Genomic DNA, 5,000 nt, shown 5'->3' on the forward strand with positions numbered 1-5,000 from the left:
TATAAGATAATATATATAATATATATATATATATTAGTAATATATATATATATACATGTATATATATAATTACGCGTGTGCTTATTTGCACGTATATGCCTTTATCTGGTTTTATCTATATATATACTATGTACGAATGTATGTATCTATATCTCTCTCTCTCTGTACCTCATACTTTTGTATTTTTTGGCCCTTTTCTTTGTTTTTTGGTATTTTTGTTTGTTTGTTGTTTAACTATCATTGTTATTTTAACTTTTCTTTATCGTATTTGCAGTCCTATTATGGCTTATCAACATTAGAATGGGTATAATTGCTACTCTTTTGTATTATCTTTATTTTTTATATACTATTTTTCATTCTAGTTAGGATCTGCTGAAATGAGTACATCATTATCATTATTCCTATTTCTTTTTTTTAAGTTTTCTTCTTTTTTATCGAGGCGAAGGTGCAATTGAGAGATAGGTGGCGATTGGCTAAATGCAACGTGTCTGATTCCTCCGAATTGCCGTCAGTTATCAATGATCACCATCCTGCCAAGAGCAACTTCGCTGAGATAAAAGACTGATCTTAATTTCTTGTTTAATAATAATATCCTTACGTTATTCTTTTCTTTGTTTTAATTACATTAGTAGACGGCAATCAATGTTTCGTAGCCTTTGTCATAATTGCGTTTTTCGCTTTTTTTATTATTATTACTACCTTTTTCATTATAACTGTTAATTAATACCAAAATTGTAGTTTGAATAACATTTACGTACCTTCATCATATCATGGTTAATTAGATCAGTTTCTTTACACTACAAGTTCTATCTCTGTGAATTACGAACATATAATGTAATATTGCATATATGCATAGAAATAGGTACTATTAGTCATCATTCTTATATTCTTAATCATTCCTTTTGTCATTCATGGTTTTCTGTTTTCTTTTCTTCTTCGTATATTTTCTATTTTTTCCATATACCAAGAAGGGGTTAAAGAAACGTTCATTTTCACTACTATTTATTTATTATAATCATATATGACATTACGTTTGGGAGCAACAATAAGATCTTGACTGGAACATTGAAAGTCTACATAAAAAAGATGAAACGTGTGAGTGAGAGGTGTGTGGGCGGACGAGGCAGGGCGGGCTACCAAAACACTACAATATTATCACCGCTTTCACCCACAGCCCCACACCCACCCGCCCACAAGCACGCTCCGAGTACAAAATACTGGTTCATTCCTTAATTGCAGAAAAAATAACCATCTGCGTGGCATTCTCAGGTCGGGAGGGATCCGTTTTCTGTGGATTTCTTTTTTCTTTCTCGTTTCATCGTGTAACCGGAATCGAGAATGAGGACGGTCTTCAAAATCTTTGTACTGACTCGGGAACTCGCCCGTCGCCATAAAAGGGTAAAAAGGAAAAAAAAAAAGTGCTCTTCTTTGCCGCAACTCATGCCGCCTCCTGTGCCCATGTCAGGCTATTATACTCTGTAATATCACCCATGACCATGACAGGGGAAGCAGGCGGCACTCGCTGGGCGCCGAGATGCGTAGACGCTTCCTCATCCCCGCTCCGGACACACCGCCCACGGGGGGCGCCCACAACCCTGCACGTCTTATGATTTTTCCATCGGCACACTAACAAAAGAAAACATAGTGAATACAAACAAGGTATAGCGTTTCCTGAGTTCTTTGACGAGGCACATCCACCATTAATAACACCACTGCTCTTATGATCGTCCAACAAAGGCATGAACCTTAGCAAAGCATAGTTATCTCCAATGCTGGAAGGGATTGCCATCAAAATCGGAGAGGCTGGCGGCCTTCAACGCACTGGGTTCGCGTGCAGGGGCGTGGGACGGCCCGCGTGGTCCGATGGGGTTAAACCGAGTTAGGGAATCACAAACATAAGCCCGATAACTCCATACAAAACATGGTGAGAGAAGCCACATACCCAACACTCACAAACCTCAAACCAATATGGAAGCAAGTTACCTGACCCTGGCAGGAGAGACAGCGAGAAAAAGAACGAAAGAATGAGAGAAGGAGAAGGAACGAAAGATTTGGCACAGAAAGTCTTAATTGTTGGAAAGGGGGCCAGGAACATCGGCCCGCCAGGGACGTCCATCGTGCACTTCACGAGGAAGTTCATAGGACACGCCGGGATGCCTGGCGGGGACTGTTGTTCGGTCCTGGACTCAACTCTTGAAGTTTGTACTGACGAAGGCACGGCAGATGCCCGCTGGAGGCTGTCCCGCACGCTCGGCCACCGCTCGAGCCTGCAAGCCAACTTGCAGATCAAGTCATTCAAGAAATATAGTTATTCACGAGCAGAAGGAGCGGCAGCAATCGGGAGCCTCCGCGGCAGGATCTGGCCAGCCTCGTGGTGGCCCTCAGGAGTCTCGTGTCCCTGATTTGTACTGGAATTTGGTCCTGAGGTTATTGTACTCGCTAGCCAGTGAGGCAGCACCTGGAGGTAATAGCACTGTTTACATGCGTAAGTCATAATTTGTACATTGGTTCAACCCGACAAACAGGAGCCTCTTCCGATCCTGTCACTCATTGGACTCTGGGGAGCGACGGCACCGCGTGAAACTGCGGCTCTGACGCAAATGTATTTTCGTGAAATTCTAGTGATAAAAATCTAGAGGTAAACATTTCGGGGCTAAGTCCCACATACAAGAACTTTACATAAACCGTGTACATGAACAGGCGTTTAAAATTAATATTCTTCCTATCTTTCTTATCAAATCTTGAAAATGTGATTTAATTGATTTGGATGCAGATGGTTGTAACTTAAAGATTCATGGTTAGTTTAATGATGTGTACTACTGTATATGTAACCGCGCCAGTATGTGTATGCATGTGGCGGGCGTGCGTGGGCATGTGAGTGTGCGTGTGTACATGTAAGTATGCGTGCAAATCTTGTACTCGTCTGAGATTATATCCAGTACTCTCGAAATGCTCACAGATCTAACATAAACAAAATTCGCCACATCCACTTGGGGAAGTGTTTCCTCCGCATGGCAGAATTGAGCACATGAAAGAGCCACCAAATCTGGTCGCCTTAGAGGAGGGTTTATTACCTCCTCCCGAGACGGAATGTGACCATCCAGCGCCGCTCCGTAAAGGCGTGAATAGCCCCCGGGCGGCCTCTTGGGTTACGGCCTTTGTGCCTCGCAAATTCGCGGAGACGAAGACGAAACAAAAGGCGGTTCTGAGGGACCGAGAATTTGCATGGGCGGAGAGTGGTGGGCGTTGGGTGGAAAGGGAAGGAGAGGGAAGGAGAGGGAAGGGGGAGGGGAGAGGAGGGGAGGACGAGTGGACTTACGGTAATGAATTGGGGTTGTAAAAGGAGACCTTTTGCTTGCTAATTACTGCAGACCTTTCGAGGGCCCCCTGACGCAAACACAGCAGAACCGTTTTCCGAATTAGCATATTCCGATCTTAACGGATGGAGCATCGCTAATTTAGGCGGAACGTCGAAAACACCAGAAATGCATTGTCTTTACTCCCTCCGCCCTCCCCCCTCCCCCCGTGCCCATGCCCAGCCTTCCTGCGCTCGCACGGGGCTCGCGCCCTCGGGCCGCGGCGCGGTGGTCGCGGGGGTGGGCGCGGGGGCGGCGGGCTCGCCGGCGCAGCGCTCGCGGCCTCGGGCGGTCCGGGGCGGGCGCGGCGCGGGGCGCGCTCGGCGGCGGCTCGCGGGCGGCGTCGCGGGGACGCGGTTCCGGGCGCGCGTCGTGGGTTCGGGGGGGGCGGTCGCGGGTCCTCGCGCCCTCGCGCGGAGCGGGGGAGGGGACGGCGCGGGGCGGCGGCGGGGTCGAGAGTCTCTCGCGGTTCGTCGCGGCGCGCGGGCGGCGGCGCCTCGCCCGTCGCGAAGGTTTTTAACGAACCGCGCTCTTGCCGAGTCCACGTAGCGCATCCATCACCGGCTGCAGCGATGCTAATCAGCGAAGCCCAATAGTTTACCGAACTCAAGTTACCGACAACTGACAACGGTGAAACCATACGTTTCCCCGCTGTTCAAGATCACGCTGGGAGTTATGGCAGCGGCAGGAGGGGGCGGGTTGGGGGGGGAGGCTGTGGTAGCTTAGGGGGGCTTTAGGTGTCACGTTTACCAGCCTACAAGAAAACTGCCTTTCAAGCCTACCGGAACCACGTTTTTCCCCCGATTTTTCGCCGGAGTGACGTCACATTGCAGGGGAATAAAATCACTTGTGAGGGGAAAAGAACCTAAATAATCATCCTTCGATTTACCCGCCATCTGAAATGTCTTCATGGCAGCCCCGACAGCATCTTCGTCGAGTGCCCGAGAGAGGGGAAGACGTTGAAAAAGGGGGGAGGGGGGGAGGGGTCAGAACCAGAGGGCCCTCTTGAGGTAAACATTCCCGCCCTCATTACATATGCTCCCTGGGAACACTGTAGTCTCCCCTTGCCCTCCCCTCTCCCCCCTCCCCCCTTCTTCTCATTGCCCTCCCTTTCCCCACCCCCTGCCCTCTTCCTCCCCCTTCCAACCTCAACTTATGTCACTGGGTCACATGGTGCTTGTCTTACGTGTTTGTCCTACGAACGTCCGAATTTAAGATGCACAAAAATCTTTTTAGATGCAATTTCATATGGAAATTAGGAATGAAATTCGATGAAGTAAATCTAGCATATAAACGCCCCCGTTGGATTCCAGAAATGAAATAAGACTTAGCTATATAGTTGTAATGGTTTATGGCATATGTATATGTATATGTATATGTATATATATATGTATATGTATATATATAAACATAAATATACATATAGACATATAGACATATATATATATATATATATATATATATATATATATATATATATACATATATACATATATATACGTACATGTGTGTGTGCGTGCGTGTGTGTGTGTATGTGTGTGTGTGTGTGTGTGTGTGTGTGTGTGTGTGTGTGTGTTGTTGTGTGTGTGTGATAGATAGAGAGATAGATAGAGAGATAGATAGAGAGATAGATAGAGAGATAGA

General features: G+C 46.6%; 1 long non-coding RNA gene across 1 annotated transcript; it reads right to left on the reverse strand.

Annotated features, from left to right (window-relative positions):
* Nucleotides 1-994: 994 nt before the first annotated feature.
* LOC147472003 (uncharacterized) lies at nucleotides 995-4,426 on the reverse strand. The gene is made up of 2 exons (XR_015191013.1): nucleotides 3,853-4,426; nucleotides 995-3,544 (listed from the first exon to the last, which is right to left on the reverse strand). It is a non-coding gene; the product is annotated as an uncharacterized LOC147472003 (long non-coding RNA).
* Nucleotides 4,427-5,000: the final 574 nt, after the last annotated feature.

Source organism: Penaeus japonicus, unplaced genomic scaffold (assembly GCF_977035675.1).
Source record: "Penaeus japonicus unplaced genomic scaffold, GWHDUDI00000001_assembly GWHDUDI00000004, whole genome shotgun sequence".
Lineage (NCBI taxonomy): Eukaryota > Metazoa > Arthropoda > Malacostraca > Decapoda > Penaeidae > Penaeus > Penaeus japonicus.